At 42.5% G+C, this 10721-nt stretch overlaps 1 long non-coding RNA gene and 5 other non-coding genes across 7 annotated transcripts; all 6 read left to right on the forward strand.

The window, feature by feature from the left end:
- Positions 1–5756: 5756 nt before the first annotated feature.
- LOC139910511 (uncharacterized) lies at positions 5757–10097 on the forward strand. Of its 2 annotated transcripts, none has more exons than XR_011784572.2 (7): positions 5757–5813; positions 6785–6842; positions 7346–7466; positions 8033–8154; positions 8447–8570; positions 9212–9333; positions 9632–10097. It is a non-coding gene; the product is annotated as an uncharacterized LOC139910511 (long non-coding RNA). The 2 variants fall into 2 exon arrangements; XR_013507956.1 differs by having other exon boundaries at positions 5760–5813; positions 7338–7466.
- LOC139910545 (small nucleolar RNA SNORD14) lies at positions 6888–6980 on the forward strand. Its single transcript, XR_011784578.1, has one exon. It is a non-coding gene; the product is annotated as a small nucleolar RNA SNORD14 (small nucleolar RNA).
- On the forward strand, positions 7858–7950 carry LOC139910532 (small nucleolar RNA SNORD14). The gene has a single exon (XR_011784575.1). It is a non-coding gene; the product is annotated as a small nucleolar RNA SNORD14 (small nucleolar RNA).
- Positions 8283–8375, forward strand: LOC139910516 (small nucleolar RNA SNORD14). The gene has a single exon (XR_011784573.1). It is a non-coding gene; the product is annotated as a small nucleolar RNA SNORD14 (small nucleolar RNA).
- Positions 9046–9138, forward strand: LOC139910539 (small nucleolar RNA SNORD14). The gene has a single exon (XR_011784577.1). It is a non-coding gene; the product is annotated as a small nucleolar RNA SNORD14 (small nucleolar RNA).
- On the forward strand, positions 9455–9547 carry LOC139910524 (small nucleolar RNA SNORD14). Its single transcript, XR_011784574.1, has one exon. It is a non-coding gene; the product is annotated as a small nucleolar RNA SNORD14 (small nucleolar RNA).
- Positions 10098–10721: the final 624 nt, after the last annotated feature.

Here is a 10721-nt window from a genome sequence, read left to right on the forward strand (position 1 = left end):
TTCTCTCTCTCTTCCTAGCTGGGTTTCCATCCAAGTCTTTTTTTTTTTTTTTTTACAAATAATGACACTGAACTGAATTATAAAAGATGAACGGCAACATTTGATAAAATTTCCTCAGTATTGCAGAAAAAGTTATTAAATTATGCTCATCTGAAGCAGAAAATGGTTTTGTCGATTTTTGTTACAAGTTCATCACATCTCATGAATCGATCTTTCTCCCAACTTTACTGTGGTTCATTCTACCTTTCATATGCTGAGCTGACAATGTTAGACTGATTGTTTTTGGCATCAGTTGTGACTGAGTCGACCAAACAGATGAACATGGAAAAGCAGCAGACCCAAAATGCAAAAGTGGGACTGAAAAACGAAAGGCCACCTGAGGCAGATGTGACCAAATGCCACAAATCGTTTCGTTTATCTGGTCGCAGTAGAGCTGACTGAGCAACATGCGTCAGTTCTGCCAACATCAACATGCAGCAGCATCATGTTGCCACATAGCTGGTACTCTAGATCTTGTGCTGCCTTCAGGTGCTGTCGGAAATATCAGAGTTACGAGATTAGTGCACATGAACGATATAAACACGAGGGTAAAAATGTCAGGGAAAGTCTGGATTTTCTATGATCCTCAAGCTGCTGAGATGTGGCGTTTACAGGCAAGAGAGTGTGGAAACCTTGTCAGCAACTAACGGTTTATTTAAACTCTGGAGCGTTCATTCCTTTAGTTTGGTTCTTTTGTCCAGGTGAGAACGATGGCATTCAAACTCTGGTGGCCCCAAATAACGGCACAGAGATGCCTGGAAATGAGAGTCTCAGTCCTCTAACAAGAGAACTGTTGTGCGGTTCGTTAGGAGTGAGAACATAATCGTACCAACTACAGGAAACCACCCCAAAACACAGGGGATTATGGGTAGAAGGAGGCGGACGTTGACATCTGATAGCCAGCAGTTCCTCATGCTTGGAAAGCCTATAGCAGAACAAAATGAACCGAGGACAAACCACAGTCTGGACTGATGCTCATATTCAGCTATTTCTCTCATTCATTCTATTTCTTTCATTCTTAACTGGTATGAACACCACAGAAGAAGAGACAGACAAATCCACCATGCTGAGCTAAAGTTACAGGGCCTGGAATCAGATGTTTTGACTCCTCTGCTGCCAAAATCTCTAACCTAAATGAGCTTCTTGTGAGTCATGTGACTTTTGTTTATAAGCCCTGGTTTTCTTGTAATTGGGGAGTATGAACCTAAACAAACCAATACCAAAATTCAAGTAAACGTTTCCAATATGGCCTGGACCAAAGAAAGTTAACTCTAGGTGTGATCACACCTTTAATCAACTAGGCCTGAAAATTGCCTCCCAGTCTGCTAAAATAAGGTTTTCTTAGCCAACTAGCCTGGTTAATAGTGGGGGGAAACCTCATCATGATGAAGCCACAGACCGATGCAAAAACTGACACTGACCTGTAAAATAGAGCTGTATTTGCCCTCTGCTACAACCAGGATCTGATCTGATATCAGATTATATCTAATGTGATTTGGTTTAGAGAAGAGCAAAGAAAGGCTATTCTAAAAGCATAGAAGCCATGCATTAGTGGGCTAAAACACAGAGCCAAAAGAGGGACAAAGATCAGATGGATGTTTGGGATGGAAAACTGTAAACTGCATCAAAGATTGTGTGTCAAGAATTGGACACTGGTGTGTTGGCAAACCAGATACTATGGCTAGCTAACTAACACGTTAACATTATAGCCTATTACCGTATTTCCTCTAATAGTGGCCTGTAGTCAATTAAAAGCCGGGTAACCCTAACCCTAACCCTCAAATACAGGCCGGGGGAAAAAACAAAGGAAAAAGACTAGGTCAAAACCTAGTGTATGGCTGGACTGTGTCCGTCTCCTCTCTCCGCCGCTGTCCTCTCCACCGCGCCCACGGCCGCATTGATCATCCCGGTCCAAGCCCCGGACGCCCGGTGACGCATCAGCATCGGGACCCCCGCCGAAATCTCGGCCGGATCACCGGGAACACATCGGCGCCCAGCTTCAGTTAGCTTCAGTTAGCTTCAGCTTACATGCAAACAACGGTGGATACCGGTAAACTCCTGGTCCCTGTTTGTAACTGTAGTTTGTAGTAACGTACAAGTGCCACAAGACGGCTCGGCCGGCGGAAGTCTCTGGAGCGTGCCGTCGTCGATTACCGTAATTATCGTAATGCATCGCAGTAACAAAAAAACGTCTACCTAACGTACCCCAACAGAAGCAGATCAGAAAACAAGGAAGCTTCGTACTTAAATATGAGCAAATATACTTATCAAACAGAGGGAATTAGACATAAAGGCCTGTCTCTAATATAAGCCTGCTTCCAATAAAGGCCTGGTACCCTCTGCAGTTGAGGTAAATAAAGGCCCGGGCCAATATTAGAGGAAATACGGTATACGCAAAATGGAACAAATGTATTACTGATGAAATGACCAGTTCCCAGTCAAAAACAGCACAGAAATGAATCATGTCTTTTTAATTATTTTGAGAGGGACAAGTTGTATGTTCAGCAAAGCAACTACAACCTACTGTTCACATGGCTGCCCAAGAGCTGAGGACCTCCAACATGGCCGCCAGAGGGTGTGTTACATCACCTGGGCTATAATCTGCTGCATACTGTAAGTCCCGCACTGTCCCTTTGCACTAAGTGTGAGGCTCCTGTGGTCCAAGTACCAATGTCACCATGACAAATTCCTGTACATTTATTGTACTTGGCAAATAAAGTGATTCTGGTTAATTGTAAGAAACTATAGGCCTATATGGGCCTGTTAAGCCCTTAGTCAGCCATCTTAAGGCTCATTTATGCTCCCTTTACGTACGAAAATAAACACGTCCGTTTCAAACGATGTAACCGTCACTGCCCACATACTCCCATGCATCCTTTACGTTGGCATGGATGTTAAGCAATACATCCACTAGAGGACAGTAGAGAGTCAAAAGTTTCTGTCCATCGTCGCCATGTTTGTTGTGAACAACAAACAACATGTCTTCGTCGTGTCTCGCTGGTCTCGCTGGTCGCGCTTGAACTATTGGCTACACTGCCCCCACGATTTCTGGTGGTACTGCGGTGGTGCTGCTCTGTTTCGTCCGTATCCGTAAGCTTTCAGAAAACGTGCACAAATACGGACGAAATGAACGCAGAGTACGGACAGAAGGCTCCGTCCGTATACGTATTTAACGTTGAGCATAATTGAGCCTTTAGTTGTTTTTCCTGGTCACCTAAAGCAAAATACAACCCCGTTATACAATGGGTCATTGCAGTCAGGCAATCTGATTGACCAAAGATGTGTTCTGAACATTGTTTTTTTTACCTGGTTTATGGGGACTTCAGAGGTGCAGATAGTACTTTACCTAACTGCATCACTGTTGTACTCATAAACACAGTAAAAAATGCGTTTTCGGTTATAATTCCTACATCAACCGCAAAACATTTTTGCCGTATGGCTTTCGAATGACTTCCAACAGAGCCTTGTCTTTGATTCAACTGATTGGTTGATTGATTTTTCACAAGAAACATCCCACAATGCAAGACAAACGCTGAGAATAGCAGAGGGAAGCATTTTACAACATCAACACAAACCATCCCCAGTTTACTTCATAGAAACCAACAGGCCTCTGCTAGGCATTTTCAGGCTACTAGCTTCTTACTGGCAATGCTAGGCCTACCAGTCTGTCTTTAGGCGTGTTAGCATTACAAAGTCAGCATTTCTTACCATTTTACAGCCTGTTGAGAGCAGAGAGAGACAAATGTGTAGAAGTGAATGTGGGTAATATCATGACAAGCTGCCAAAAATACCATAGGACCTAAAAATAGCAGGTTTGGATGGGAATCTACTGCATGAGTGTGTACTCTGCTAGTGTTATTTCTTGTTTTTTTTTATTCTGCTTCTCCCTGCTTATTTCTATAGCAGTGCAATTCTGAGCGGATCAGCCCAGTTTCGGTTTGAAGAAGTGACGTAGCTCCTGTTACTGTTAGCAGTCGGGATGCTAACATGCAGTTGCAGTCCATGCGGGCCTGCTAGCACGCACCCGCACACACACACGCACACACACACACACACACACACACACACACACACATACAGAGAGCCTTACATTTGCTCTAAAGCCGGGGAGGATCAGTCTGCATCTGCATTCGTTCATCCTCTCCATCCCTCCTTCCTTCCACAGTTCCTATATCTGTTCATCCTCAATTCCTTCATCCTTCCTCAGTCCCTCCATCCCTCCTCAGTCCCTCCATCCCTCCTCAATCCCTCCATCCTTCCTCAGTCCCTTCATCCTTCCTCAGTCCTTAGTCTCTCCAGTCTTCCTTCCATCCCTCCCTCCCTCATCCCTCTCTCAGAAAAACACAGCATGCCACAGATGCCATCATCTCCTCCATCCGTCCATCATCATCCATCCGTCCATCCCTCTCTCCTCTCATCCAGAAAGAAAATATACTCACCATGTTTTCCAAAGACGCAGGCGACGAGTGTGTGTGTGTGTGTGTGTGTGTCCATTTCCCCAGCCTAGAGCCATCGCGTCATGATAGCGTCTTGTTTGCTCCCTCTCCTCTGTGTATGTGTGTGTGTATGTGTGTGTGTGTGGGTGTGTGGGAGGGGGAGGATATCATCGTCACGGCAACACCAGCAGCTTGCAGCAGCAGCAGCACCAGACTGAGGAGCGGAGGGGTGGGGTGGGGAGGGAGGGAGGGAGGGAGGTATGGAGGGGGAGGAGGGGGAGGAGGGGGTGGGCGGGGCAACCACCAGGCTCACTGCAGCATCCACCAATAAGGAGGAAGGGAGAGGGGAGAAGGAGAGATGCGATTGGCTGATCTGTCTGTCTGATTTCTGCTGGTGTGGGTGTTTGATTCTCTCTCTCTCTCTCTCTCGCTCTCTCTCTCTCTCTCTGTATCACAATGTCTCTCTCCCTACTAATCTCACTTGTATCAACTCAAAACAATTATCTCTCTTCCCCCTTTTTATAATACAACATTTGTGTTGCTTTTGTATCAACTCTCTTATTCTCTCTCTCTCTCTCTCTCTCTCTCTATCGTTCAGTATCTCTCTACCCCCCTCTTTATCTTCAAGTATTCTCATTTTTCTGAAGGATGGATATAAGAATCCCACTTGTAGCAATTACACAAGGCAAATAAGAAAAAGGTGCATAAGTAATTTAATTATGATTCAAGCAAACAACAGAGATACAACATTTAATGAACATTTAATGAATGCTAAACTTGCTGAAACACATGTTTAATCTCTCAGCAACTCTCTCTCTCTCTCTCTCTCTCTCTCTCTCTCTCTCTCTCTCTCTCTCTCTCTCTCTTCTCTACTGGACATCCTTCCAAATTGTATGTGTGATTGTTTATGGCACTGTAATATACTCTATATTACCCTATTTGTATAGGCCTATATGGCTAAAAGCTATGACAATGACACATCAGCAATTATATTTTCTTATATCACAAGTTTCTTCTTAAATATTTTATTAGAATTTTGGTACTGTGTAGCTTTTTAGCACCGATTAAACATTGCAGTAATAGATGGAAGTCATTCGGACTTTTATTTTTTATATGAACGGATATAATTAAAAGTAATAAAACATGATTAGCAATTTGTGACACCAGTAGGTGGCGGTAATACAACAAACGAGGATGTAAACCGCCGGTAAAAACCCAAGAAGAAGAACAAGGCGAATACTTTTATTTTGAAAACCGGACATACTTCCTATTTCTGCTTCACTCCTGCTGTGAAGAAGATTGGTCTGTGTCGTCGAAGCCTACTGCTGTTTAGAAATGGTAAATATCGCTTTAAATCTCACTTTAGCACTTCAATAACAAATTGCACGTATTAATCGAAAATGAGTATAAGTATTTTTGCCAATATCAATGCTCAATTATGAAGTATTGTTAAGGATGATGGCAGATTGTAACAGCACCAGCGTGAGTCCGTATCAGTTGCAGATGGGTGTTTTATCACATTGAAACTGGGTTTTCTCGTTTTCTACTACTGGATGTAGTTGGCGAGTAGCTGTATTTATTGGCGTTTTAAAAACTTTTTGGGATAAATTTAGCGTTTTATTATATAGAATAAAGAACCGTAAATCTTAGTGTTTTGTTGAGGAAACGTTATACTTATGCCAAGTTACCCCCATGTGGTACTAAGCCCAGCCAAGCAATATTTTAATATTTTCTTACAGATAACAAATAGTCGCCTCAAGTAATTTCAAGTAGGGAAGATATCCGCTTTGATGTCCAACTAAAACTGCTAAACCAAAACCAGATTAACCGTTAATTTCTTGGTGCAAATCTCACACTTGCACACGCTGTTTCTAAAACTAATGATTGTAGACGAGACAATAAAACCAACAGTGTTTCCTTAGTAGTACATTTTCTCAGTAGGGGGGTGAACACGTGGCGGAGGAGATGGAGCAGGATCAGTTAAACTCTGAACTACTTCAACACTTTCAGGCCTATAAAAAAACTAGAATAAAGTAATTACTACCATAAGTATTAAATGTATAGTTTAAGGCTTGATAAAGTATTTAAAGGTGAATCCCACCCACTTCAACCTATCAGCTTAGGCAAAAAGTTCAGCTTGGTTTGGGCTTCTTGCATTTATCAAATTAAATAAAAGAAAAAAATAGGCCAAACTGATAGGATTTCATTGATAATAGATTTACTAGAATAGTAGTTTACTAGAGTAGTAGTGCAGTGGTTGCCTTTTTTTAAAAAATAAACTTAATAAATAGTTGTTTTTCTCTTTGCAGATTGTAAATTGTGCAATGGAGGATGCCAACACTCTTGCTGCTGTCGCCTGTATTACAGGTTAGAAAACCTTTTACTAATCTTAAAGTGCTGCAGTCATTTCCTGCGCTGTGATGAAGTCTTTTCCTGCCATTCGTAGTTTCCACCAGAGGTCGAAAGACCAAAGATGGCCCAAACCTTCCTTGGATGTCTGAGCGCTCACGCAACAAAATGTGCGTCACTTGGCGAAATGTAGATTTAAAAACTGGAGGTTGTTGTCAGAAGTGGAGACGAGCTGTGGCTTTATAACTATCACTTGTTATGAAAAATTTATCATTTTGGTTATTTCCTCAATGCGTCCTAAACAGAAAATACAATTTAACTCTGTTTTTCTAACAAGGGAAACAAGATTTTCACAATTTGACGGTTGGCATAAAAGAATGCCACACGTCTCCAGTGATGACCGGATGCCTCCATGTTGGGTTTATAACTTTGCAAATGACGCACTGACTTGTGTTGCGTACTAAATTCAGTTGTTCAAAAGAGAAGTTTATTGGTTTGCTGATGTTGTATCAGTCCAACAGGTTTACATGGAGCAGCAGGCCGTCACCGAGGCTGGAGGCTCCGCTCTCCTCGCAGCCCCAAGAAATAGAAGCTGCTGCAGGACGTCCTCGATGGGAAGAAGTTTGAACTCGTCAGTGACCGGTGAGCCGATCGGTTTCTGTGATTTACGAAGTGTTTCTGTAACAGAGCCGGGGCTAATCCTGCTTACAATTCAATCAATTCAAAATGAAACCACAATTTGTTAATGAAACTCTTATTTTTAGGGCAGCACAGCTATGACCAAAATGATAGTCCTTATTTTGCTGGATTTTTTTGATTTAGGGTTCAGTCAATACAAGGTTTTTCAAGGCCAAAATTCTGCAGTTAATTGTGAAAACTAAACTCACGACATGATTACACACAATTAATCGTGCAGCCTGTGTTCAGTCTAGGCTAGATATGAATGTATTCTGAATGAAATCTTCCTGAATTGATTGCTTTGAAAGTCAGTTTAGCCCGACCTTAACCTACAGATCAGCTCACCACTTTATTTTCGCTGTGATGAAGTCTTTTCCTGCCATTCGTAGTTTCCACCAGAGGTCTAACGACCAAAGATGGCCCAAACCTTCCTTGGATGTCTGAGCGATTTTTATAAAAAGGGAATATCATCCATGTTGTGTTTTGTCTGTTGCCTTCAGAAGTAACTTAAAGTTGAATCTCTCTTTCAGGATGGATCTGATCAGGAGAGTCCTGGTCTCTGGTCTCGGTGGCGGTGCTTCACCAGGTCCGTCCTGATGGGGAAAGTCAGCAGAAGCGTCGACCCTGATGACGGTCCCGGCCTGTGAAGCTGGTATGTGTCTGAGGGACTAGAACAAGACCGGGGGTTGATTCAGTATTCGCTTTGTAAAAAATATCTGCTTTCTGAATCCCGTGACTCAAACCCAGCCTTAACCTATAGACCTGATCGCCACTTTATTTTCGCTGTGATGAAGTCTTTTCCTGCCATTCGTAGTTTCCACCAGAGGTCGAAAGACCAAAGATGGCCCAAACCTTCCTTGGATGTCTGAGCGACAGAAGGGGAATATTAGTCGTCTTTCTCTCTTAACTTTCATAACTAAAGGAAACTTGAAACTCTCTTTCAGGATGGAGCTGAACAGGAGCGTCCTGGTCTCTGGTCTCGGTGGCGGTGTTTTTTGACCAGGTCCGTCCTGATGGAAAGTCAGCAGAAGCGTCGACCCATGATGAGGACATCAGCTTGTGAAGTTGGTACGCATCTCTTTTCTACTAAGTGGAACTACAGAGTGTCTGCAGGTCCTGGAAAGTCAGAATATCTAAAGTTAAGGCCCTAAAAATGTTTAAATATCTTCAAGTTATTGGAGGTCTTACTTTGTTCACCGTGCAGTTACAGGTTTCTTTGTGTTGCATGTCCACTCTTAGATTAATACAGAACTGGTCAGTAGTAAAATATGCATCCTATCTGCTTTACTAACTTTAATTGGGTGTGTTCAGTTGGAAATAGACTTGTTTTTCCAGTTCTTTTTCTTCATGTTCGTTAAATTGATCTTAAATTCAGTGTCAGGTAGCATTAAACGAGTCTTGAATTTGACTTTCCAGAGCCTGCAGATACCCTGAACTAGAACAAGGCTGAGGGTTTGACTGTTTCAATTGAATTTGTTCAGCATCTGCTCTAAGAATCTGTAAACCCGACCCAGCCTTAACCTACAGACCTGCTCGCCACGTTTCGCTGTGATGAAGTCTTTTCCTGCCATTCGTAGTTTCCACCAGAGGTCTAACGACCAAAGATGGCCCAAACCTTCCTTGGATGTCTGAGCGATTTTTATAAATAATCGCTCAAATGTTTTGTCTGTTGCTTTCAGAAGTAACTTAAAGTTGAATCTCTCTTTCAGGATGGATCTGATCAGGAGAGTCCTGGTCTCTGGTCTCTGGTCTCGGTGCTTCCCCAGGTCCGTCCTGATGGGAAAGTCAGCAGAAGCGTCGACCCTGATGACGGTCCCGGCCTGTGAAGCTGGTATGTGTCTGAGGAACTAGAACAAGGCCGGGGCTTGAATCAATGTTCGCTTTGTTAAAATATTTCCTTTGTGAATCTGTAAATCCAACCAGCCTTTGTCTGTAGAGCTGCTCGCCACATTTCGCTGTGATGAAGTCTTTTCCTGCCATTCGTAGTTTCCACCAGAGGTCGAAAGACCAAAGATGGCCCAAACCTTCCTTGGATGTCTGAGCGAAATTAAATTCTGGTTGTGGCCAGCAGCTCCACGGACAAATGTGTTTTTTTTTGTACTTTTGCTAATGCTGTATTGTTCGAACAGGTTGACCTGGGAAAGCGTGCCGTGGACCAGGACCAGGATTGGATTGGTTCACTTCTTTCAATTCTGGACGGTTGATTCCTGCCCAAATATTTCATAAAACCTTTTGGTCTGCAAAGGTTGCAATGTCTATAAAGGGTAAATAAGAGTCAACAGCCCCGCGAATGTTGTGGAAGCGTCTCTGCCGGGAATCGAACACGGGTCTCCTGATTTGAGAGTAAGAAACGGAGAATGAACTTCCTATTATTGGCAAATGAATTGCAGTTCAAAGTTGTATTTAATGTCAGTCATTTTGTCTCAAATGTGGAACCTTGGTGCGTGACGGGACGCATGAAATGTTTCCCTGGGAAGACCAGTGGGTTTGAATGCGGGTCTGTTTTTGATGCTAATGGGTTCAGTGACATGGAAAAATGGAGTTAACTCCAGTCTTGTTCTCTAAATGCAAATTAAATAAAAACATGAGCATTAATTTTCTGTCTGTCTTGTCATCTTTGTTATGAGTGAAATGGGGTTGTAATACTGAGTAATGACTGGGTCCATTAACTGCCTTGTGTGGTAGCTCAGCAGTGATGTGGTGGTAAATAATTTGAGTAAACTGACATCCAGTTGGTGATCATGAGGCAAACAACCTCATATAGCTTAAACCAGTTTACTTTATGTATAACTACATTCTTGGTGTACATTATAGTAAGTTTTGTCAGCCTTAAAAGGTGAATAAACTGTTCTACAAATGAAAAGAGTTGGATAAATGGGTCAGGTGAATTTTTTCCTTGAATGAGGATATGCATTATGCCTCTATACCAGAACAGTTGTCAGTGTGCACTATTGAAATACCAACTGATTAATCACCAGGGTAACCACTGAAATGTATAAGTTAAACTTTTTTCTTATCTGAAATAAATACGTTTTGCATGTATATTTTGTGGTTGGGAAAGCTATCATTAACACAGTTAGGGAGGGTGGTTAGTAACTAGTCAACAAATGTGTATATTTATGTGCGACTGCCTCAATTACGTACACTAGATGTGGCTAAAGTTTTTGTTTCGCGCTACCAGTGCAGGCAGTAGGAATTCTAGTCCTTTGGGCTTTCCGT

Source organism: Centroberyx gerrardi, chromosome 23 (genome assembly GCF_048128805.1).
Source record: "Centroberyx gerrardi isolate f3 chromosome 23, fCenGer3.hap1.cur.20231027, whole genome shotgun sequence".
NCBI lineage: Eukaryota > Metazoa > Chordata > Actinopteri > Beryciformes > Berycidae > Centroberyx > Centroberyx gerrardi.